Source organism: Gossypium hirsutum, chromosome A11, assembly GCF_007990345.1.
Source record: "Gossypium hirsutum isolate 1008001.06 chromosome A11, Gossypium_hirsutum_v2.1, whole genome shotgun sequence".
In the NCBI taxonomy this organism is placed as follows: domain Eukaryota; kingdom Viridiplantae; phylum Streptophyta; class Magnoliopsida; order Malvales; family Malvaceae; genus Gossypium; species Gossypium hirsutum.
This window is the reverse complement of record NC_053434.1, coordinates 64,876,526-64,903,435: the sequence shown is the minus strand read 5'-3', so window position 1 is coordinate 64,903,435 and position 26,910 is coordinate 64,876,526. Positions and strand designations below refer to the sequence as shown.

At 34.7% G+C, this 26,910-nt stretch overlaps 3 long non-coding RNA genes across 4 annotated transcripts; 1 reads left to right on the top strand and 2 right to left on the bottom strand.

The window, feature by feature from the left end:
* Positions 1-3,060: 3,060 nt before the first annotated feature.
* LOC107900143 (uncharacterized) lies at positions 3,061-4,786 on the bottom strand. 2 transcript variants are annotated; one of them, XR_001684829.2, is made up of 5 exons: positions 4,439-4,786; positions 3,978-4,160; positions 3,843-3,905; positions 3,402-3,760; positions 3,061-3,276 (listed from the first exon to the last, which is right to left on the bottom strand). It is a non-coding gene; the product is annotated as an uncharacterized lncRNA (long non-coding RNA). The 2 variants fall into 2 exon arrangements; XR_001684828.2 differs by having other exon boundaries at positions 3,843-4,160.
* A 7,476-nt stretch (positions 4,787-12,262) lies between these two features.
* LOC107900137 (uncharacterized) lies at positions 12,263-17,120 on the bottom strand. The gene is made up of 5 exons (XR_001684827.2): positions 16,909-17,120; positions 16,496-16,722; positions 16,281-16,343; positions 15,838-16,198; positions 12,263-12,557 (listed from the first exon to the last, which is right to left on the bottom strand). It is a non-coding gene; the product is annotated as an uncharacterized lncRNA (long non-coding RNA).
* Positions 17,121-19,302: 2,182 nt separating this feature from the next.
* Positions 19,303-25,044, top strand: LOC107900126 (uncharacterized). Its single transcript, XR_001684824.2, has 7 exons — positions 19,303-19,937; positions 20,029-20,096; positions 20,170-20,708; positions 20,807-20,934; positions 24,186-24,250; positions 24,339-24,709; positions 24,814-25,044. It is a non-coding gene; the product is annotated as an uncharacterized lncRNA (long non-coding RNA).
* The last annotated feature ends 1,866 nt before the right edge of the window (positions 25,045-26,910 follow it).

The following is a 26,910-nucleotide window of genomic DNA, read 5'->3' as shown; positions in this document are numbered from 1 at the left end:
GAAGAAACAAATTATGTGTTATGGAAAGTGTTCCTATGTCAGATTCAAATATGAAGGATTGTCACTGTTTTGCTTTTATTGTGGACGACTGGGCCATAGTGACTCTTTTTGTAAAGCAAAGATGGTATTAGGAGTGGAAATTGCTGAGATGGGATGGGACTTATCTTTGAGGGCACAATCCGATCGAGCTCTAACGATGAATAGTGTGTGGCTAGGGAAGAATGAGAAGGGGAGTGGGGTGTATGTAAGGAGGAAAGACAAATTTTGGAGAATAATGAGAGGGGTTTAGTGCCAAATAAGCGCAACAAAAATAATATAGATCCCATATTGGGGATTAATTTGGAAGGACGACTAACTAACTTATGGAGCGAAGGGGAAAAAGCAAAAAAATGTCAGTCTCACACTTTAATGGAACATGATCTTAAAGATGGATTACTAATAGGAGAAGAGGGTAAAAAGCGGAATAGAGGAGAGATGGAGGATTTTCTGGCTAAAGAGGAGACGACCAATTTGGAAGGAAAAAATAGGAGGGTAGGGAAAGTCAGTCATCTATTATCGGCGGCTGCCGAGGCAAGCCGACCGGTTGCAATGAAAATATTAAGCTGGAATGTCCGGCGTTTGGGGAACCCGCAGACAATTCGAAGACTTCGGCATGTGCTGAAGTTACATAATCCCCAAATTGTCTTATTTATGAAGACGAAGATTTGTAAGAGCCGGATGGAACGAGTTCGAAAAAGTTATGGTTTTCTGCATGGTATAGATGTAAATTCAAATGGATCTGGAGGTGGGCTATGTTTGGCTTGGCGGGGAGGTAATAGTATACAGCTTAGAAGCTTTTCGCAGAGACATATTGGTGTGATTATAGAAAAAGTTGAAAAAGGAAGTAAATGGAGATTTACTAGGTACTACGGGTCCCCTTATTCACAAGATAGAGATAATGCATGGAATCTTTTACATCATTTAGGTGATTTTAAAGAGCTTCTTTGGATCGTTTGTGGGGAATTTAATGAAATTTTGTATGGTTTCGAAAAAAAATGGAGGTTTACCTCACGAAGAAAGAAGAATGAAAGTTTTTCGCAAGGTATTGGAGGATTGCAATCTGGTGGATGTAAGCTTTACGGGCAATTGGTTTACGTGGGAACGGGGTAATCTGCTAGGAACTAATATCCAAGAGCAATTAGACAGGGGAGTAGCAACTGAGGAATGGCTTTCTTTATTTTCTGAATTTCAACTTCAACACCTCCCTCATACATTCTTAGATTATTTCCCATTACTTATGTATACGAAAAAGAAGGATAAGGAGAGAATATCTAGAATTTCAAATCTGAAGCATGGTGGGTTTTGGAGGAATCGTTTCTTAATGTGGTTAAAAATATCTGGGAAAATTCGACAGAAGATTTGTTGAGCAAATTAGAAAGTGTGAAAAGAGGCTTGGAGAGGTGGGCTAGATAGATTCAGTATAATAGAAAGAAAGGAAAAGATGTTAATCTCCAAACTAAGTAAGTTGATGGAAGATGAGAGAAATGATGACAATCTGACAGATCTCATTGATACGAGAATTCAACTCAATTTCGATATTGAAAAAGATGAGCGTTACTGGGAACAGAGGGCGTGAGTAAATTAGTTAAAGTTTAGGGATAAAAACACAGCTTTCTTCCACAAACAAGCAACACAGAAAAGGTGGAGGAACTGAATTAAAAAAATGCAGTATGATGATGGGTGAGAAACAGATGAAATAGGTAAAATGGAGGAGATTGCTAGATCGTTCTTTCATGACTTGTTTTCGGCTAGGAGAAGGGGAAATTATGAGCACATTTTATCAGGAATTTCTAGACTCATTTTTTATGAGGATAACTCAAAGCTCAAGGCGAGATATACGAAGGAGGAGATACAAGAAGCACTGGCAGAACTGGGTCCTACAAAAGCACCAGGAGAGGATAGTTTTCCGACAATATTTTATTAGAAGTGCTCAGATATAACTCAGTTTAGGCCAATTAGTTTGTGTAATGTAATTTACAAATTATTGCCTAAAGTTATGGCAAATCGTCTTCGATTGTTAATGAATAAATGTATGGATCTGGCCCAAAGCGCTTTTGTTCCAGTGAGTTTAATTTCAGATAATGTCTTGTTGGCTTATGAACTTCTACATACATTGAGACACAATAGGGAGGGAAAAAGGGATTTATGGCGGTAAAATTGGATACGAGCAAAGTCTATGATAGGGTTGAATGGAATTTTGTGGAAGATATAATGAAGAAGTTGGGATTTGATCTGGACTAGGTGGCTCTACTTATGAAATGTGTTACTATAGTATCTTACTTGGTTTTCTTAAGTGGGAATAAAGGGGAAACTTTTTTCCCTTCAAAAGGATTAAGACAGGATGATACGTTGAGTCCATTCTTATTCTTATTCTGTAAAGAAGGTTTTTCCAACCTTATGAAGCTAGGGATAAAATCAATGAGAGGAGTTAAGGCAAGCAGAAGCGGCCCTCAGATTTTTCACCTACTTTTTGCAGATGATTGCATTTTATTTGGGACAACAATGGAAATGAGTACAACTTGTTTGAAACAGATACTACATGAATACGAAATTTGTTCAGGTTAAAAAGTTAATTTTTCTAAATCTACTACTTTCTTCAGCACTAATACAGAGAAGGAAGTCAGAAGAACAATAACTAGAGTGCTTGGAGTTTGCAGTTCCAATGATTCTGAACGATAACTAGGTTTACCTAATATGGTGGGAAGGAAAAAGAAAGATGCATTTCAATTTTGAAAGACAGATTACGGCAACAATTGATAATTAGAGCATCAAGTATCTATCCCGAGGTGGTAAAGAGGTATTTATTAAAGTCGTTCTATAGTTTATACCAACTTATTCAATGACGTATTTCTTGCTTCCCAAGTCGCTATGCACAGAATTAGAGGGAATAATTTCTAAATTTTGGGGGAAAAAAATAAAGGGAAAAAAGGGATTCATTGGTGTGCCTAGAAAGATATTTGTGTGCTGAAAGAATTTGGTGGTCTTGGTTTTCGAAGTTTAGATAAATTTAATATCGCATTATTAACTAAGTAGGGTTGGCGTCTTATTAATTATCCCAATTCTTTGTTAGCCCGTGTCTTAAAAGCCAAGTACTATCCGAATACAAATTTTTTAAACGCTCAATTAGGAAACTTACCTTCACTTACCTAGAGAAGTATTTGGTCAGCAAAAGGGATACTAGAGAAAGGCTTTTGCTGGAGAGTAGGTAGGGGAGATGGCATATCAGTGTGGATTGATCTTTGGGTGTCGGGTAATGAAGAAGACAGATTACAATATCATTGCAGAAATAAAAACATCAGATTAGTGTCTGACTTAATTGATGAAGGTAATAGAACTTGGAAAAATGATTTGATTGTCAATACCTTTGATGCGAATATTGCTAGGAAAATCCTGCAAATCACGTTGGTGAAATCAGTATATGAAGATTTTCAAGTGTGGAGAGGGGAGCCATCAGGGAATTTTTTAGTGCAGAGTGCCTATAAACTATTAAAAGAATCTACACTGATTCCTAGTAATATTATACAAACCGATACTAAAAATTTTTACAAGAAACTATAGAGCTTAAACATGCCCTCAAAAATAAAAATTACAGTATGGAGGTTATCGTGGAATTACATCCCCACTTTTTCTAATTTAAAGCTGAGGAGAGTGATTACGGTAGATCGGTGTCTTAGGTGTCAGCAAGATGTTGAGGATATCAACCATGTTTTCCGATTCTTCCCTACAACAAAAGAAGTATGGAGGCTGTTAAATTTTGCATAGGTACTTGATAATATTTCTTCAGTGTTATGGGATTGGCTTACCAGGGTTTTTAATCGTGAAACGAATAAGCAATGCATAATTTTTTACTGTAGACTCTGGATGATCTGGTCGAACAGAAACAAGTTAATATATGAATGAAGAAAGCTTAACAGTTGGGATATTTCAAAACAAATCACCTGTTACATATTAGAGTTAGAAGGAATAGAGGAAAGAACACTTAGTTTGGAAGCAAAAATGAGTTCTCCACAAACCGAACGGAGAGCAAACTTGGAAATTTATTTTGATGTGGCTTACAATCAGCAAGCTTCCAGATCTGCGTCAGGTTTGGTTGTAAAAGACATGGGGGTAGAATCTTAGATCTCCGTTCGCGATAGAAGCACATGCAGGGTTACAAGCCACAAGGTTAGGGAAGCAAATGGGCTTTACTGTTCTAAACATAATAGGCGATTCAAAAACGGTTATAACAAAATGCCAAAGTGCAGATCATGACAGTTCAATTATTGGAGCACTCATCAGAGACATTCAAGCAACAAAGAGTTATTTTCAAGAGATCCGATTTCAGTTTATCCCAAGGACTGAAAACACATGTGCTGATATAATCGCAAGAAAAACGCTTAACAAAGGAGAGGATTATTACCTGAGGGAGGGATTCCAGACACCATCCGAAGAGATATGGAGCAGTTAAGTCTGAGAGCTTTGGACCGAAAGGGAAGAAGGAGTGTTTGCAACGCTTGAAATGTTATTAAAGAAGAAAAGGGTGTGACATTTGAAATGAAAGAGGAAACAAAGCTTTGGACCGAAAGAGAAGAAGAAAAGTGGGTGACCTTTGAAATGAATGAGGAAACAATTAATTTTTTGAAAACGTTGTAGAAAAGCAAAAGATATGATGCAAATCTGCTATTTTACAGATGTACCTGGTGATGGGAAATGATAGTTCTTTTGGAGGCCAGCTGTTCTGAAAACTAAAGGATTAGAATTAGGTTTATACATATTGATTTGTCTTTTCGTTTTCTTTTTAATACTTTTAGGCCTTCTGTTGTGGGCCTGGTATTTATTTCCTTATTTTTACCTAAGTTCGCTTAGCTAAAGTGTACCCAATTCAGCAGATGGGTCTTCTTTGTTTTGGGTTTATTTGTTATAATAACAATCCAGCCAAATTTTTAAAAAAAATTATAGTCATTAATTAAATTAGATTTGAGGTAAATATAAAATTATTTAAATAAATACTCGTGTAACAGCCCGTTTTTATGTCAAATGAGAATAGTGGTTTCGGGACCACAAATCTAAAGTCAAAATATTTATTTTATTATTTTAATAAGGTTTACAGTATGTTAGAAAAATTATATGGAAGTTTTGTAAAGAAATTTTACTGTTTAAATGCTTAATTCGGTAAATAGGACTAAATCGCGTAAAGCGTAAAATATGAGTTCTTTTGTTTAAAGGTATTAAATAGCTATGGTTATTAATATGGAAGTCCTTATAATGTTATTTGACCTTAGTTTAAGTTAATGGACATTCATGTCCATGAATTTCATGTTATTATAAGTTTATTTATAAGGTTATATTAGTAATTTAGTTATTACAGTAATAATAAAATGCCAAAATTTCCTAATTGTTCATCCTTTCTTCACCGAAAATAAAGAGAAGAGAAGCCATTTTATGCTTTTAGGTTTTGGCAACTTTAATTCTTAATTAAGGTACGGTTTCGACTTGGTTTTTAATGATTTTTATGTTTTTGAACTCGTTGCAGCTTAATCTAGCTAGCTCGTACCTTCGCTTTTGAAACTGTTATAGATTTTGAAAAGTGCCATTGTTGAATACTTGAGTTCTTTGTTATTAAATGATGGATTTTGGAGGTTTGATGATAGTTTTACTAGTTTTGTAAAGTATTTTTTGACAAAAATGTAAAAGAGGGACTAAATTGTGAATTTGTAAAAAGTAGTAGTTAAAAGTGTGAAATAATAAAAAGTTTTTGGCTGCTAGTAGCATATAGGAAATTTGGCTATCTTGGGTTACAGCCTAATTGTGTAAAATTGCCATTTTGTATATAAATGAATAAATTGCAAAGTAGTCAAAAGTCTAGGGTAAATTTGTAATTTGGCCAAAAATGAATGTTTTAGGCTAAATTGAATTGAATGAAAGTTTGAATAAGTTAATTTGATATCATATAGATCAAGATAAGTAATTACCAGAATTAGATCGGGGGAAACGAAAGGTAGACGAGTAGTCGACGGTTATCTGAAAACTCGAGGTAAGTTCATATAATTAGAATCGAACTATACTATACTTGCAATGGTTGAATTGAATGTTTATAATTGAATTACTTGATGATATATCGAAGCTTTAGTTGAACTATAAGAATTCATTGGATACGAGTGACATGTTACTGTACTTACCGAAATGGTCGAGCTCCTGCATTTGTTGCAAACTCACCATAGCTCGTAAGAGCTTCCTGTTCAGCTCAATAGAGCTTCCCGTTCAGCTCAATAGAGCTTCCTATTTCCAGCTTAATTGAGCTTACAGTTATCAACTCATTATGAGCTTACTAGCCATGTCTTGAAAGAGCATGTATGATGATGAATTGACGGATTATTAGCATTGTTCACTCGATTATCCTTTGAAGTTCTAATAGATTCAACGAGCCTAAATAATATTATATAAATAAAATATGGTTTATGTATTAGTTGAATGACTAACATGTGATGATTATGTGTAATTAGGTGATGGATTTTCATTGAATTGTTGGCTTGTTATTATTGCATTTGAATTCTTTAAATGGTAAGTTAAATTCTGAATTGTACGAGCTTACTAAACTTAGTAGCTTACTTTGTTCCTGTTTTTATGTTTTTTAGAGGTTCATTAGCTTGCTTGTTCTGGACAAGTCGGAGTTGCGCGTCATACTATCCAAATTTCCATTTGGTATTTTGAACTTTCGAACCTATGTAAATATGACATGTATAGGCTAGTTTAATATAAGTTATGTTTTGAGTAAGATTTGTATATAAGTTAAGCCATGCGATTTGGCTTATTTGGAACTAGGTGTTGGTTGTATATATATGTGTGTGATCATGGTATGTTTTTAGCAAGATAATGTTTGAATGAAATTTTGCAAAGATAGTCTTGGTTTATGGATGTTAAATGGATGAATTGTATATGATGTCATATAGGTATTTGGACATGTAAATGGTAAGTTTAGATATGATTTATAATGTTTATTGAATTGGTTCATTTGGTTGCAAATTGAGTTGTTTAAATGTGGTCAATTTTGAATATATATGCTTATATTTTAGGGTGGCAAATTTGGTTATTCAAATGGCTTATTTTTGTCCACATTGGTAGAGACACGGGCGTATGTCTCAACCGTGTGTGACACACGGTCACGTTACACGATCGTGTGTCCCCTGGGGTACCCTATGAATTAAAGTTAGTATACCCTCTAGTTTTGACACTACCTAGACACACGGGCATGTCTAATGGTAGTGTATGGCACATGGGTGTGTGGTCGGCCGTGTGGCCAAGTCAGTAGCCTCCTTAATTTTCACACGGCCTGGCACACGGGCATGTCTTGTGGCCGTGTGGATAAGTCAGTATGTATGCCCTGTTTTGCCACGGCTTAGACACACGGACGTGTCTAAGGCCGTGTGAGGCACACGGTCTGTTCACACGGGCATGTGACCTTTTAAAAGTTCAAAATTTTTCTAAGTTTCCAAAACTTTTATATGTTACCAACTTGGTCCCTAATGTATGTTTTAAGTATAGTATGCTCGTTTTAAGTTCATACTGGATGTGAATGAATGACATTTATTTTAATGAGTTGATATTTGATATGAAATTTTTCTAAACTAAATGACAAGTCCAGTAATACCTCTTAACCTATTCCGGCGACGGTTACGGGTTTGAGTTGTTATAACTTGATTATAAAAAAATTTAACAATAAACCAAAATTAACTTAACAATATATATAAAATAAATAACCTATAAAAATATAATAAAATAATATTTATATTCATGATAATTTTTTTGTATTGCTTTAATGTTAAATATTTTTAAGATGAAACAATCAAATCCGTTCATCGCACGAAAAAAAAACTAAACTAGATATAAAGTTCGGTATTTTATTTTATGGAATAAAAATATATTTAAACTTTTAAATTTAATTACTTTTATTAAAATTAAATGTTGAATAAGGTTAGTTAACAAAACTATAAAATTTCAATACTTAGATTACTTTATATCAATTTTATCACATAAATTTTATTACAAACAACACTAGTCAAATAAAAAATATTAATTGAAATATGAAAAATTTGTAATTACAAAGAAAAAAATAATCATTTTACAAATGGTAGCAATTAAACTATATTTTTCAAAATTAGTGACTTAAATATATATATTTTAAATTAACTAAAAGTGTAACATATTTTTTTAAGGAAAAATTATATTTAAAACAAAATTCATGATGCAACATGATATTGCCACATATATTACATATTGTGACAATGTCATCTACCATCTTATAAATGTTACATCGTTAAGTTTTCCAATCAAATGATTGGCTGATTAAAATTTTTAATATCCTTAATTTATTTATTTTAAAATTAAATGATTAAACAAAATTATGAATAACTAAATAATTATATCTGCAATTTAATTTTTTTATTAACCATATACTTAGTTTTATCAATAATTTATCGTCAATATTTATTGTTATATTTTCTATTAATCGTTAATTATAAAAAATGAACTAATAATTTTTATTTTAAAAATATTTGCAATGCATGCAATTTAATGATATAATATTTGTGAGTTAACTTGAAATTTTGATATAATTTTAGAGTAAGTATTTGATACATTAACAATGTACTTTTTTTATTTCATAAGTAGTTTTAAAAAATTGACATGTGTAGTCTGTTTCTAAAATTAATTTATCACCTTGTTTAGGTAAATAAGCTTTTGGAATTTGAACAACTTCAAAACCCTAGCCAAGAGTGCTTTGCTTAGCATCCTAGCGAAAGTAGTTTCTTCTACGGCTTGGGATAAAGGAAAGTGGTGGCGTCGATGGTTTTGGAGGGGATGAGATCTTCCTTTTGGCAAAAGAACTCATTCAATTATCAATTAAAAGTTCGATGGTGAAACCAAACGAAAAGCCAACCCTGCTCTGCACTATATGGATAGAAAAATCCTATAATCCAGATAGTTTTAGGGCAAGATGAAGAGTATATGGAAAATGAGGAAAATTTTCGAAATTCAATTGGCAGGGCAAAATCTATTGTTGATCATGTTTGAAAGTGAAGAAGATTTAGAGACAGTTATGGAGGGGTAGCCATGTTTGTTTTGGAAAAACTTGGTTCTTTTTGATCAGCTGACTAAATTGATGGAAAGAAGTCAAATCCAACTTAATTCATCCCCATTTTGGATTAAGATTGGACCATGCTTACCAGAATTTGATAAAAAAAGATCTATTGCATGCTATTGGGATTACTTTTGGAGGAAACTTAGATCTGAAATTAATGGTGAATGCTGTCGTCTTAGAATTCAATTAGAAGTGCAGAAACCCCTTTGTAGGGGTATTTTCGTCTCAATAGAAAACCAAAGGAAGTCTTGGATCTCTTTTAAATATGAGAAATTACCGACATTTTGCTTTGGATATGGAAGGATAGGGCATGGTCTCAATAAGTGTAGCGGATTAACACCTGCGAAAAAAATTAGAGAAAATCCTCTTTACTTTCTAGAGTTAAAAGTAGAATTAAATTTAATTAGAATGGAGAGTTTAAAGTTTAATGCCCTCTCAAAGAAGATGCAGCCTCAATGTTTGTATATATGTGATATGGAGAAGATTTCTTAGATGAATTCACAAAAAGAGGATGGAAGTGCCATGATCCAGAGAATCCAAGATAATTTACAATCAACAGAAACAGAGGAAGTGACGAAGGTGCAGGGGAAAGGGGTGGTCATGGAAGAAAAAGTGAATGTAAGGAACAATACACGTGCAAAAATTTTGAAACCAGCCAAGAAAACTAGCTGGAAAAGAATTGAGTTAGAAAAAGTGATGGATCATCATAATGAAGACAGTATATTGAGAAAGAGAAAGTCGACAGAAATAGAATCTGAAGAGGGCTGTACAGAAAAGGCCCGTAAAGACAAAGCAAAAAGAATGAAACACGATGGACAAGATTTACCTATCAAAGATGGCTCAATTTTTTCGTTAGAGAAACTCTAAAATAATTTTATTTTCCCAGCCAAAATAGATCGACGGCTGCCAAAAAGCAAGTCAACCAGGCGCAATGAAAACTATATGTTGGAATGTCCGTGGATTGGGGAGTCCACGGGCAGTGCGGAGGCTTCAGTATTTGCTAAAGCAACACAAGCCCCAAATGGTCTTCCATATGGAGACCAAAATAAATGAAAAGTAAATGGAAAGGATCAGGAGAAGATGCTGTTTTGTGAATAGAATTGATGTAGGAGCAGAAGGTTCTCAAGATGGAATTAGTCTGGCATGGAAAGAAGAAATTACAGTTTGTCTTAAAAAAATTCAAAAAGTCATATTAATGTGATGGTCAAGGAGGATAGTGTTAATGAAGAGTGGAGATTTACGGGGTTTTATGGCTCACCTTATGTAAGTAATAAGAATGCCTCGCGGAATTTGTCAAGGACTTGGGGTCAAGATCAAAATCATCATTGGCTGGTAAGTGGTGATTTCAATGAAATAATGTATTCTTTTGAAAAAAGAGGAGGTCAATCGAGGGAGGAGAAAAGAATGGAAGCTTTTCGTAAGGTTTTAGAAGAGTGTCAATTAGTGGATGTGGGTTATACGGGGGTATGGTTTACATGGAAGAAAGGGAATCTACAGGAAACAAATATTAAAGAGAGACTAGATAGGGGTGTTGCGAATGAAAAGTGGATGCATCTCTTTCCAAAAAGAAATATTCATCATTTAACACACTCGACTTCATATCATTGTCACCTTCTTATTAGTACAAATAATGAAAAGAGCAATAAGGGGATTCCAAGATTCAAATTTGAGGCATGGTGGACCATGGAGGAATCTATTGAACGAGAAATTAATAAATCTTGGGAATCATCAAATGGATCAATCTTTGAAAAACTTGAAAGGCCGTAAGTCAGTCTAATAAGATGGGCAAGCTCAATAAAAAAGGGTCGAGACGATTTAAAGAGTAAACTCACAAAGAAACTTGAAGATCTAATGGCAAGGGAGAGGAATGACGACATAATGGCAAAGCTAATTGATACTAGAATTCGACTTAATATGAAGATTAATAAAGATGAAATGTACTGGGAACAAAGGGCACAGGCCAATTGGCTTCAATTAGGGGATAAGAATTCTGCTTTTTTTCACAGATATGCCTTAGTTCGTAGACGAATAAACACCATTAATAGGCTAGAATCAGACAAAGGGAAGGAAATTTCTGGCGAATCAGTGATTAATGAGGCCGCTTCAAATTGTTTCCAAAATTTATTTTCGCCTAATGAAGTTGGAAATTTATCCCACCTTTTAATGGGCATTGATAATAATATTTCCTCTGATATCAATACAGCTTGGTTACCAACATACACGGCAGAAGAGGTCTTTTCAGCTTTGAAAGGAATGAGACCCACTAAAGCACCATGCTGTGATGGTTTTCTGGCATTATTTTTCAGAGATTCTGGCACATTGTGTAACACCCCTATCTCGTATTCGTCGCCAGCCGTTCAATACACATTACTCAACATACATAACTCATACATTTATGCATTCATAATCAAATACCATTCAACAAAATTATATTGTCCCTTATAAGGATTTACGAGTCCTTAAACATGCTTTAGAAGTGGTTTGTGCTAAACCGATAGCATATAAAAATTTTAGAAACTTAGGAAAATTGCAAACATACAGGGGTCACACGCCCGTGTGAACTGGCCGTGTGCCTTACACAGCTCCAGACACGCTTGTGTCTCAGGCCGTGTAAAAACAGAGCATACATACTGACTTGGGTCACACGGCCGACCACACGCCCGTGTGCTAGGTCGTGCCAAAACTGTAGGGTATACTGACTTATATAACATGGCCAAGTCACACGCCCGTGTGCTAGGCGGTGTGCCAAATAGGGGGTATACTGACTTGTACCACACGGTTAGTCATACGCTCGTATGTGAGACCGTATGGAGCATACTGACTTCATTTAAAATCAACACCAGGGGGCACATCGCTGTGTAACATGACCGTGTGTCACACACGGCTGAGACACACGCCCATGTCTCTGCCAGTGTGGATAAAAATAGGCTATTTGCAAAGCCATTTTGCCACCCTATTTTCACATACATGCATAAGCATAAATTTTAATCAATTCATAACTCAATAGGCAGCCATTTCAATACATTTTATACATATTTAATACCAATTCAACATAGTATTCAAATACTCAATTAACATCATGCATTTTCCAATCATGAGTCAACCATAAATCAAGATAACATTTGCATAATTCCATTCCATCTACTACTTATCAAACATACTATAATTGAACACTTATAGACAACCAAAACATTATACCCAATTTAGCCAAATCACATGGCTTAGACTTATACCACAAAATGTACCAAAAATTCATTATCTCAAGTAACCATACTTATCATCTTTAATACTAGCCTATACATGCCATATTTATATATATCCACAGATTCAAAAGTACCAATCGGCAACTGGATAGTGTGATGCGTAACTCCAACTTGTCCGAAACGAGTGAGCTATCGAACCTCTATAAAACATGGAAAAAGAAACAGAGTAAGCTTTATAGCTTTGTAAGCCCGTATAATTCAGAATTAAACTTACCATTTATACATAATCAAAGCAATAATTAAGGTGTATTCAATTCAATCACCAAATGTCTAAACACAAACATTTATAAGAAGTTAGTCACCTAAATACATGAAAACATCCATTAACTCAATATAGATACTTAATATATTGTATCATATCAACATCACATACATCATTTACATCATTTATAACATTTTACTTTCAATCGTATAACAGTAATTCGTTCGTATAAATAGTACTTTACCATCTCACAGAATTTATGCCCATTGAACCTATTAGAATCTCGAGGGATACTCGAGTGATTTACATCATTTTCCACTCTTTCGAGTTATGAACAGTAAGCTCTTCCTGAGCTGATGGACAATAAGATCTATTGAGCTGAAACGGTAAGCTCTGATGAGTTAAATCAGTAAGCTCCAACGAGTTGAAAACAGTAAGCTCTTACGAGCTGATATATCGGTAAGCTCATTCGAGCTGTGGTGAGTCCGCAGCACATGCAGGATCTCAACCAAAATAGTAACCTTAGTGACATGTCAGTCGTATCCTACGAATATATACAGTTCAAATGGGGCTCGGTAACTATCAGTCTATATCAACAAGGCAATATTATTACAAGTATATCAATTACTCAATTATATACATACATTTCAAATAATGACAAGTATTTAAAAGTTTGATTCTAATTATACGAACTTACATCGAGTTGCTCGGATAGTAATTATCGGCTAATCGTCAACTTTTCCTTTTCCACGATCTAAACCCGATTTTAGCTTATCTTGATCTATATAATATCAAATTCAGCTTATTTAATTAACTATTTATGCAATTTAGTCCAAAACACATATTAGGGCTATTTTACGCATTTGCCCCTAAACTTTTACATTTTTACAATTTAGTCCTTTTCACATAAGATTGCAAATTCATGCAATCTAGTACAATTATATGCTTAGACGAATTTACCACATGTTACTAGCAGCCCATATTTTTAATTTATTCACACTTTTACCCACCTAATTTTACATTTTATCAATTTAAACCCTTTTTGACATTTTTGTCAAAAGTCACTTTACAAAACTAGTAAATCTATCAATAAACCTTCATATATTATCATAACTCATCAATTTAATCAAGTATTCAATAATGGAAACATGATAAATCTTTAATAATTTTGAAAATTAGGGTACGAGCTAGCTAGAGTACGAAGCAACGATATCAAAAACATAAAAATCATTAAAAATCGAGCTAAAATGAACTTACAATTGAAGATCCAAGTGACCGAACCCTAAAAGTCAAACAATAGCTTTCTTCTTCTTTAATTTTTGGCTAGAAAGATGAATGAAGAAAGAAACTTGGTTTTGTTTTATTAATATTAACATTAATTACTAATTTACCTTTATAACCTTTAAAAATATTATAAATTACACCAATTGCCATGCTATCATCATCCACTAACCCATAAATGGTCTATTAACCACTTAAGGACTTTACTTTAATGTTCTATAGTCATTTTTACCGAATTAAGTATTCAAACAGTAAAATTTCTTTACGAAACTTTTACACAATAATTCTACCATGCTGTAAACTTTAATAAAATAATAAAATAAATACTTTAACCTCGAATTTATGATTTCGAAACCATTATTTTGATTTGACTCAAAAATGGCCTATTACACATTTTAGGTAAAGATGTTGAAATTTTTTGTTTGGAATTCTAAATGATGGCAAGGATTTTGACTCTTTAAACCTTACGGATATTGTACTTATTCCAAAAATCCCAAACCCTATTAGTCTTGTCAACTTCAGACCTGTTAATTTATACATAATTATCTACAAAATTATGGCTAAAACAATTGCAAATCGTCTTCAAGAAATTATTGGAAGATGTGTTGACAGCGCTCAAAGTGCTTTCATTCCTAAAAAGTTAATCTCTGACAATGTGATAGTAGCCTATGAAGTTTTACACATGTTACTCAGAAACATACTGAAAAAAAAAAGATTTATGGCAATCAAATTAGACATGAGCAAAACTTATGATAGAGTTGAATGAGATTTTCTAAAGTAAGTAATGCTTCGAATGGGCTCTGCAAAGGAATGGGTGGCTCTAATTATGAGATGCATCTTTACAGTTTCTTATACAGTGAACATTAATGGGAGAAGAGGAAATGTTTTCAAACCCACTAGAGAGCTTCGTCAGGGTGATCCCCTTAGCCTTTTTCTTTTTCTAATATACAGTGAGAAACTCTCATATTTGATAAGACTGGCAATAAGAGAGGGCTTGTTAAAAGGAGTAATGGCTAGTAGAAGGGGATCAGAGATAACACACCTACTGTCTGCAAATGACTGTATTTATTCGGTGAAACTACAAGAATAAGAGCAATAATTTTAAAAGAAATTTTTAAGGCATATGAACAATGCTCAGGTTAATGCGTGAATTTTAATAAGTCGACAATTTTTTGTAGTTTAAACATAATAGAATGGGACAAAGAAGAAATCTCGACTTCGCTAGGTATGAGATGCTCCAAAAACTTGGAAAAATTTCTAGGACTCCCTAATGTGGTAGGAAAACGGAAGAAGGAACCTTTCTAGAATCTCAAAGATAAAGTTAATTTGAGAATTGAAAATTGGAGTACAAGGCTACTGTCACAAGGGGGAAAAGAGGATTTTATAAAATTTGTGCTTCAAACAATACCACCTTATGCTATGTCATGTTTTCTCTTACTAAAATCTTTATGTGGGAAATTAGAAAATATTTTCGCTAGATTTTAGTGGCAAAAAGGACAGGAAAAGAAAGGGATACATTGGTGTCAACGGAAGTTTATGTATAGCGCAAAAGAGGAGGGGGAATGGGTTCTAGAAATATGTCTTAGTTCAATATTTACCTACTAGCTAAGGATGGAGGATTATTAATAATCAGGATTCTCTTGTTACGCAAGTTTTTAAAGCAAAATATTTTCCAAATGACCATTTTTTAAATTCTCATTTGGGAAATACAAGCTTTTATATATGGAAAAGTATCTGGGCGGTGAAAGGTATTTTGGTAAAAGGAATATGCTGGAGGGTAGGTACTGGTACTGATATTTCAAGTAATGACGATGCTTAGATTCCAAAAGTAGTTTATTTTAGATTATCTCAATTGTTAATTCTATGCGAGATTCTAAAGTCAATGAGCTGATCGACAGTAATGAAAGATTATGGAAAAGAGAACTGATTAATAATACCTTTTCGGAGGAAGATGCTGGAAAACTCCTCCGATCCCTTTGGTACGAACACCTCATGATGATTTTCTTGTTTGAGAAGGCAAGTATTCAGGCGAATTTTAGGTCCGTAGCGCCTATAAACTATTATAAACTTCTGATGAAAATCCTAGAGCTTACACTTTACAAACCGTCTATAACAATTTTTACAAAAAACTTGGGCTCCTAAATCTACCATCAAAAATCAAGATTACAATATGGAGAGTTCCATGGAACTATTTGCCTACAAGGGTTAATATGCAACATAGACAACTTGTCAGTAATACAAGTTGCCCCCGATGTGGTGGAAGAACCGAAACAATTGATCATATTTTTTGTGAATGTCCTGTTACAGTGGAAGTTTGGAAAACACTATCAATTCAGAATATTCTCATGGACACGAATATGGATTTTGTACAGTGGATTACCTTGGTCTTTGATCAGTTTTCCCCATGTCAATGCTGCCTTTTCTGTTGTGCACTTTGGGCCATCTGGGGAGAAAGAAACACAATAATGCATGGAAAGAAAACTAGTATAGGCCACGAAATAGCAAGCTTCATCAAAAACTATATTGTTGAGCTTAATGGCCTCGAAAAAAGAAATCCAGTAAGTATGAATAAGATTAGAAGATGGAGCCACCCACCTATTGAGTTCATCAAAATTGATTTCGATGGTGTGTATGATGGGAGTCATCACCAATCAGCTTCAAGTATTGTAGTAAAAAATGAAGAAGGGATAGTCCTCTTATCTTGCTAAAAAATCCATCAAGGCGTAGCCTCTGCCTTTGCAGCTGAAGCAATTGTATGTCGAAAAACAGTCCAAGTAGGATTTGAAAAGAAATGGCCGGAGATCATAATCAAAGGAGACTCTCTAGCAATAATTAAGAAATGTACAAACATGAGTCAAGATCGATCACAGATTGGAGCATATATATATGATATTCAACAGATAACAAACAGATCTAGAAATTTCATGTTCAAACATATACCGAGATCTGCAAATACTCTTGCTCATATTTTGGCAACAGAAACCTTAAAAAGGAAGGAGGAGGTGTACCTGGTAATGAAAATCCCTGGGTATGCCGAAAATAAAAAAAAAAAAGATCAATTGGGAGCGTGAACCAGACTGAGGAATGACTGGAGAATAAGATAAATGAGAGGAAAGTTTAAGAAAAGTAAATGAATCAGTTTTTTGAAAGAAACAGCTTTCCCAAGAACTGAACCGTCAAAAGAAAAAGTAGAAATGATAGACATTTGATAGGACAGGTTTCAGTAATTCTGATTGGGCTTTCGTTCGACGCATTTATTTTTGATTCTAGACTATTCTGCATAGATGTCTAGATAGTTTTTCTTTTTGGGCCACTTTAAATTTTTGGGCCGTTTTAGTTGTCTATTATTTTTTTTTACTCTTTTGGACTTTTACTATGTAATTTTACTTTCTCTATTTTAATAAAAGCCCAGTTTGAAATTTAGTAAAAAAAAATTGACATGTGTATTTTTTTAAAAATATTTCACTATACTTATACATAACAGTTATCATCTACCTAACCTTACTTGTGAAATCTAAAAACTCTACTAACAGTGTACCAAATAATTTTCCATAATTTTAAACTTAAATAACAATTGGTTAAATATTTAAATCGCAAGTGAAACAAAAAATTAGTGTGAAAATCGCTTCACATTGTGGGAGGAGGATGTTTAGATTATTCTACAAATTTCCAGATTCGTCAAGTCTGTGCAAATATAGGTCGATGAAACTTGTTGTAGATGATGACGTGGAGATTACGATTGCACTGTATACTTGTCTGGAAACGTTGAACCAATTGAGTTGTTAGCTGAGTTAGCGGATGTTGAGCTTGTTCAAAATGTTATTCCATTAAATCAACAATATGAAGTTCATGACTCATATATAGAGGTTCCAAGAGCATCTGTCGGTGGACGAGTTTGACTTTAATTTGAATGTTGGGTAGGTAGAACCGTGAGATTATGGAACAAAAATATAATCTTCAATATTAAATCTAAATATTAACAATGAATTAAAATATAACATATAATATACAAATTATTATTACAAATAATAAAAGCATACCTTAAAACTATCACAATTTCTCTCTAAAATTTCAATACAAATAATTTTTTCTTCACAAAACTCCAACGAAAAACAACCAACTAAAAAAATTTATAAACGCATAAAAAACAATTTTTGTGAAAAAAATAATTTTTTATGTTATGACTGTTGCATATCTGTTCGCTTTGATTTGGATGGCATTCTAAAAAAACTTTGTGTATGTGGGGAGGGGAGAGACCGGTAACATATATAAGAGATAAGGTAAGTTAAGAAAAAAGAAAAAGAAATGGTAAAAAGGCAAAAAAATTGTTGTACATTAGGGCTGAGAGTCATGACTCTTTTTTATTTCATCAAACTCTTTTTTTTAAAAAAAAAAATCAGTAATGTTAATATGTCAGTCGGCGTCATTATAAAAAATTCTATTTTTATATTATATAATATATATATTTTTTACAAAATATTAGTATTTTTTTTAGTGTGGCCTGATCACTTAACCATACTAAGTAAAAAAAAAAATTAACTTCAACGGGATTGATGGTTTAGATAGGAATGAAATATAGGGTGATGCCAACGACACCAAATTTACCATAAAAACACTCAATTTTTGCAGATAATCTTGGTGGAATACCTTTTTTCTAATTTTTTTTATTATTTTAATAAAAAAACCCATAGATCTTCAACATGATTTGCGTTTTATTCTACGCATTTAAGTTCCAAACTTTATCGTTGGCTTTTTAGTTCTCAAGAGGGTAATTTTATTATTTCTTTTCCTATAGCATTGATGGTTTTTTGGTCTTTTTAGTTTCTCATATTGACTATTAAAGCACTGGAATTGAAATATTTAAACGTGAAAGGCCTAAAAAGGTTAAAAACTTAAGAGGGACCAACGCTGTAATTTTAAAATACGGCAGCTCTTAAGAACAATTGTAAAAACACTGAAGGACCTTACAAAATTATTCCATTAATTTCAGTATAAAACCCATCCTTCGTTTAAAAAAAATAAATTATATTAAGATTATCTAAAAAATATATTTTTTTGGCACTAATAAAATAGTACCACATCATTAAATTTTAAAAATAACAAAATATTATTATACACTCATCTATATCTATTAATTTCAATATAAAACCCCATCCTTCATTTTAAAAAAATAAATTATATTAAGATGATCTAAAAAATATAATTTTAGACGCCAATAAAAAAGTGTCACATTATTAAAATTTAAAAATAATAAAATATTATTTTTTTGAGAAAAAAAATACTACGATTGGGCTTTAATTAATTAAAAAATAAGGTATATACACTATCCAGGAAACAAATAAAAACAATCAGACCATAAAACTTTTGGCCCAAATTCTACTAATAAAAGAATATTCTAGAAACTAAACAAATGCAACCCTTTCACCCAATCAGAGAGCTCTGTGTGCGTCTCCTCCTTTCATCTATCTTTTCATTTTGGAAACGTTCTAGAATTTCAAGGAAATTTGTTGCCCCATGACTTTTGATTTACTTTTTTTCTTTCCCTTTCCATTTCATATTCTTCCGTCTTCTCCTGGATCTTGTTCTCTGTTACTTTAATTTCATCAAAACCCTTTAATGATGACTCATAGCCGATTAGAGATGTCGTTTCCAGCCCCGATCAACTTTTGCTTCAGTATCAACCTGTCCATTTTTAGAGGTGTCGTTGCCAGCCCCGATTAGAGATGTCGTTGCATGACCATGGTTAGCATCTCTTTGCCTGTCCATTTTTAGCCCCTCTGATGCCAGGTTATGTGCTTCTGCATTTTCTGTTCTCTTTACATGTTGGAATTGACATTGAAAAAACATTGTTCTTCGTTCTTTTATGTCAAAAATAAAAGGTCCTATTTTCGATCTGTCTCTATTTTGATTCTGTATCTTCTTTATCGCTGTCAAAGAGTCACCTTTAATGATAACATGAGTTAAGCCTAGTTCTCTACCTATATTAACTACCTGTAAACATGCAATGGCTTCAGCTGCAAAACTAGAGGAAATGTTGGTATGTATTTGCTCTTTTGATACTGTAACTACTCCTTTGGGATTCCCGATTATTACTTCTGAACATGACTTTTTCTCCTTTTTATCGAAAGCGGCATCGAAGTTGATATTGAAGAAACCTTGTGGCGGAGGCCTCCATGACTTGAGATTCTGATCCGAGGTGAGTTCCTTTCTTTCAATATCTTTTAGTTCTTGTATGTACTTCTTGATGAAATTTGCTGTTTCTGCTCTAGACCGCTTCTGAGTTTCGTGAACCCAACTATTCCTAGTTGACCAGATAGCCCATATGGCGCAGAGAAAAATTCGGACTACTTCTGTTTTACTGTTTAACACCGTCCAGGTAAACCATTCCATATATTCAGACTGTAAAATGTTCTGGGGCCATGCAAACTCTAATTTTGCCCGTGTTTCTTTGGTGACAGCACAATCGCAAAAGATATGGTCTCTATTTTCCTGCCCTTGCATGCACCTCTGGCAAATGTCGTTATTAGTTACTCGCTTTGTTTTTAAGTTTACTAGGGTAGGGAGATAATTAAGAGTGGATCTCCAAGCTGTAATTCTAATTTTTGACTGAAGGTCACTTGTCCAGATTTTTTTGTAAAAATTATTATTCTCACTTTGGTTGTAATTTCCATTACTTTGTAAGAGAATTTTGTACCCACTACATACCGTATATTCGTCGGATGCCTCACCTCTCTAGCACAGAAAGTTGTCGTGAGGAGAACTGGCCAATGGGATTAATAATATCTGTTGTGCAACCTCTTCCGAAAAGGTAGTGCGAATCAACTCCGACTTCCATGTTCTGTTTCTATGCTCGATAAGATCTGAAACTTTAGTAACATCTTGCCTATTGCCTGTTTTCTGGACCAGCAAACCATTAGCATTTGGAACCCAAGCGTCTTCTTCAATTTTGATATTACTTCCATCACCAACCCTCCAGCTTAGACCTGAGAGCAGTAGCCTTTTGGCTGCCCATATACTTTTCCAAGTATATGATGGTGAGTTTCCTAACTCCGACCTTAAGAAATCAGAGTTTTGATAATACTTTTCTTTTAATGTTCTCGCCAAAAGGGACGTCAGGTTATCAATTAATGTCCACCCTTATTTTACAAGGAGGGCCAAATTGAATTTAGCTAAATTACGATAACCAAGTCCACCCTCATATTTTAATTTTCATAATGTGTACCAAGGGCACCAATGAATTCCGCGTTTACCTTTCCCCTTTTGCCACCAGATGTTTGCCATCAATTGTTCCATTTTCTAGTACATAGACATCAGTAATAAGAAGCAGGACATTGTGTATGTGGGAATTTCCTGTAAAATGGCTTTAATGAACACCTCTTTCCCTCCTTGTGATAATAAACGAGTACTCCAGTTGTCGATTCTCATCTTTATATGGTCTTTTAGATGTTGAAAAGCCCCACGTTTTCTCCAGCCCACCATATTTGGTAAACCCAAGTAGTTTTCAAAGTTATTGGACCTTTTAACTCCCAGTCAGTTTGATATATTCGCTCGAACTGTCTCTAAAGTATTTGACCTGAAAAACATCGTTGATTTTTCAGTATTAATGTATTGGCCAGAACATTCCTCGTACTCTTTTAGAATTTGTTCAAATGTCGTAATTCCCCTCTCTGTTGCTTCCCCGAATAGAATGCAGTCATCAGTAAATAACAAGTGAGAGATCTGAGGTCTTCGTCTACTTGCTGTGATCCCTTTTAGACTTCCTTCCTCAACTGCTAGCCTTAGTAGTGTAGAAAGTCCTTCGCTACATATGAGAAATAACAAAGGGCTAAGTGGATTGCCATTTAAAATTATCGAGTATGAAACCGTATTAATACAATGCATAATTCTCACAACCCATTCTTCATCAAAACCCATCTTAATCATCATTTGTTTTAGGAACCCCCATTCCACCCTATCATATGCCTTCTCATGTCAATCTTAAAGGCCATGAACCCTTTTTTTCCCACTCTTTTATTCCGGAGAATATGTAAGATTTCATATGGAAGGAGAACATTATCAGTAATGAGCCTTCCAGGGACAAACGCACTTTGGGCTGGATCCATTCAAGAATCAAGAACCTTTTGGAATCTATTTGCTATTGTTTTTGAGATTATTTTGTAAAACATCGAACATAGGCTGATAGGTCTAAAATCTATGAGGCTTTTCGGGTGAGCCGATTTTGGAATTGATACTATATTCGTATGGTTTAAAGGTTGCAAAGACATACCTTTATTTAGGACTCCTAAGAAAAACCCACAAATCTCCTTTCCCACAATATACCAAAATTTCTGAAAGAAAATAGTTGGGAAGCCATCAGGCCCAGAGGCTTTTGTCGGCCTTATGCTCTTAAGCGCTTCAACTATCTCTTCCTCCTTATAATCTACTGCTAATATTCAGTACATATCCTCATTGATACACTTTTTAACCCCTGAAAGAAGATGGTTTGTGTTGCCAACCCCTTTTGAATTAAAGAGCTCCATAAAATAATCTTTAACGATAGTCTCCATACCCTCTCTTTCTGTCTTAAAGAATTCATTCTTGTCTTCCAATCCCCGGATATAATTCATCCTCTGTCTTTATGTAGCTTTACTATGAAAAAACGTTGTATTTTTATCACCCTCACGCAACCAATTGGCTCTAGCCTGTTGTTCCCGATATAATTCCTCCTTTTCCATTTCCCAATTAAGCTCCAGCTTTACATCAAGGATTTCTGCTATCACATCATCATCCCGGTCTATACTATCAAGTTGAACCAATCGATCTCGAAGGTTCTTCCTTTTCTTGTCATGTGCGTACTTGACTCTTCGTCCCCATTTTTGTAGGCCAGCTCAAAGATTTTCCAATTTAGCAAGAGCATCACTTGATTTCTCATCCCATAGTTTCCTAATAACATCAGCACAATTCGGTTCCATAAGCCACCAAGATTTAAACTTAAAGCGATTTCTCCCATCATGTGCACTATTTATCTCTGTTTTGATTAGATTCGGACAGTGATAATAGAATCAATGCATAAGATTATGTACCTTGTAATTACTATACAAATTGAGCCAAGCATTATTTGCCACTCCCCGGTCTAGCCATTCTCGAATATTTGTGGTCTGGAAGTTGCCCCTCTCCCATGTATCCTTCTGTCCCGTATAACCCAAATCGACTAATTCATAATCTGTTAAGGCCTTTCGAAAAGCCTCCATCTGCCTTTCATTTCTTGTTGCGCCTCCCGTTTTTTTATGAGCATACATAATCTCGTTGAAATCACCACATATACACCATGCTTCTGAATTTGTTTCTTGTAGCCTTCGAAGAAGATTCTAAGAGTCCTGCCTATCTGAGACTTGTGGATTCCCATAAAATCCAGTGAACCTCCATTTGTTTGAGTTATCTTCATCAATAACTTCAACATCAACATGAGATTCTGAATAGCCAAGTGATTTTCGTTCCATGCAAGGCAAATTCTACCACGTGTACCCGTTGCTGATATATCTATCCCGTTCTGAAAACCACATTTTCTCCTAACTCATTCCATGCGTCTATGATCCAATTTTGTCTCCATTATGAAGACCAGTTGGGGTTTGTAGAGTTTCAACATATGTTGAAATCTCCTACTAGCCTGGGGATTCCCCAGTCTCCAGACATTCCAGCTTAGGAGTTTCATGGCTTCCAGTCGGCTTGCCCATTGGCAGCCGCCGATATAACTTGTGTTAGTTCTGAACTAACGTGGGAAACAGCCTGCTTACAATCAAAATTGGCATAACTATCCTCCCTATCCTTATTTTCCTTTACTTTTTTAACAGGACTTTCATTAGTGAGATATGTCGCATTCTCAACTAGGCTTTCATGATTAAACTTGCGTTTATCCAAGATCCTTTCTGACATATTTGCATCAAAGTTCTTCTTGTCCAATCTACGCCAGCTGCTTCTGTGGTATCTCGGTTGTTGTGTTGCTTCCCATTCTTCATAATTTTTTATCTCCACTTCATCTATCTGATTTTCTGCCATGCTACTTTGGTTTTTCTGTAACTTTTCCTCCACATTGGTCATACCCTTTCCAAGACTTTCAATACCATCATTAAATTTGTTATTTCCCCCCCGGTCTTCTGCGTCCAGAACATTTGGGTCTTTTTTTGAAATTTTTGCCATCATCATATCTATCTGTCTTCGGCATCAATAATTCTGTACTGCACTTACCGTTACTATCTGGTTCTTCCATGCCTGTATAGTTACACTGTATCATTGTTTTCTTTTTCAGGGATCCGAGCCATATGCTTTCTTTTCCTTTGATAGAAGATTCAGCTTTAAGCGCTATTGAATAAGGTAAATCATCTTCTGTCTTTACTCTTTCTTCAAATGAAATACTCGTACAATCTTTAACCCCATGCCTTGCCGACCACACCCAAAACAGAACGTTGGTAGTGATTCGTATTTGAAAGGAAGCCAGGTTCTTCCTTGATTGTTTGGAGAGACAAACAGACCTTTCTGTAGTGGTTTCTGCACATCTAAATTGACCTTAAGGCGACAAAAGTCCTCTTTAATCTCTGATCGTATCACACCCCCAAACGTGGATCCCACCGCATGCATTAGGTTCTTTTTGTCACATTCTGGAGGACTTGGCCCTATTTTTATCCAAAAAGGGGGAAAGAATCAGTCAATCTTGCCTCGCTCCAGTGGTTCCGTTATTCGGTCAAGAATTACTAGTTGTTTCCAAAAAAGCCATGGTCGCCCTTCCATGACACGCTCTAAATCATCCTCATCTTCAAAAATTATTGAAAACAGGTTCTGCCCCACAATATTAATCTCGAATTTCTTTCTAGTTTTCCATACACTCCTTAATTGTGCTCTCAAACTATCTGGGTTATATGATTTCTTTGTCCAAACAGTGTAGATCAGCGTTGGATTTTCTGCCGGAGTTACTAGCGAACTCTTTACTGTTAACTGGATCAGTTCTTCTTCAAAAAGAGCTAATTCATTTTCTGCTTCCATACCCTCAAGTCACCACTCGTCCGCTGCCAAAGCACAGTAACCGTTGTTTCTTTGGGATGCTCAGAGAGCACTCTTGACTTTTTAGGGTTGTTAATTAGTAAAAATAACAAAATATTATTATACACTCATCTATATCTATTAATTTCAATATAAAACCCCATCCTTCATTTAAAAAAATAAAATATATTAAGATGATATAAAAAATATAATTTTTAGGCACCAATAAAATAGTGCCACATTATTAAATTTTAAAAATAACAAAATATTATTATTGCAGTATTTTATATTAATTAAATCTTTATATCTGTGGTTTTGTGTTTTACTATTATGTTTAAGGTCTGAAATTCGAATTGTATTGTTAAAAGTTTTATTATTTTAAAACAACCCCATCCATGCATTACATAGTTAAATGTAATTCTATGTAAATTTATATTAAGAATGAGTTTGTTGGTTCACTATTTAAGTCTCTGTATTTTGTTTGGCCCCGTGTTCGAGCCCCATCGTATGTGTTAGGAAATATTTTGCTTCTTGTCGAAAAATTTACTAGTGGCTGAGACAAAATATTTTAAATGTTTCTTTTTTTTTTCCCTTTCTTTTCCCCTTTACATTTTTGCTTCTTTCCCTTCTCTTTTTCTTTTTCCTCTTCTTTCGCTTTTTGTTTTTAAATCGTTTGAGCGTGTTGTTGTCGATCGTTGGACTTCTCATTCTAATCTATTGTACGGGTCGGGTAAGTATGTCTTCTGTGATGTCAATTGTGTCAATTTGTTAAAAGTTCTAAGAAATGACGGTGTTGTATCGTTGATAGTTTGCGCTAATGGATAATTTCTCGTGGTTAAACAATGTTGGTTCTTTATTTTAGGAATAGGTGTTGGAAGTAACAAATCTCGGCAGGTTAATTCGAGTAATTGCAGTTAATCTTTTGTTAAGTGTCAATTTCGTTGAAGATTTTATGTCGAAGTTTTTGACATAAGTTTCTGTGTATAATTGTGCTTCATTGTCGTTAAATTCAGTTGATTGAATGATTGAATGGTTGTTTTAGGCTTCAAAGACTCTCTATGTTGTTTTCGCTACACAATCTCTTTAGGTGCGTACCAAAAACCCCTGTTTTTGCAAATTTCAAACACTGGAAAATGTGGCTGTCAACGTCACACAGCCAGAGACGTAGGCGTGCGACCAGGCCATATGGTTGGCTATGTAACTCACTGATCATCGAATTTGAGCCACACAGGCAAAGGACACAGGCATGTGTTCAGGCAGTGTGTGACCATGTTATTGCATGGTTCACAAGGTTAAGGACATGAGTGTGTGTCCAGGCCGTGTAACTCACTGTTTATGATTTAGGATCACACAAGTAGATAACATGGGTGTGTACCCAAGTCGTTTGAGCCACACGGGTAAGGACATAGGCGTGTGCCCAGGTCGTGTAACTCACTGTCTACGATTTAGACCCACATGGGTAGATGACATTGGCGTGTGCTAGGTTGTGTAAGACACACGGGCAAGGATATGGACATGTGTCCTAGTCGTGTGACTCATTGTTTATGATTTAGAATCATATGGGCAGATGACATGGGCATGTACCCATGCCGTGTATGTAACACCCCTAACCCGTATTCGTGCCAGAGTAGGGTTACGAGGTATTACTGATCAATTCACAACATATAGCATACATTTATCAAACATAAAGCATTCATTCTCATAAATCATTCAACACAATCACATTGTCCCTTATAAGGGCCTACGAGGCCTTAAACATTCTTTAGAAGTAGTTTGGGACTAAACCGATAACATATGAAAATTTTGAAAACTTAGAAAAATTTCAACCATACAGGGGTCACATGCCCGTGTCTTAGGTAGTATGGAAATAGGGCATACATACTGACTTGTATCACACAGTCGAGGACACGTCCGTGTGCCAGGCCATGTGAAAATTAGAGGGTATACTGACTTGGGTTGTAACATCTCAAAATTGGGTCTAGTCGGAACAGTGGTTT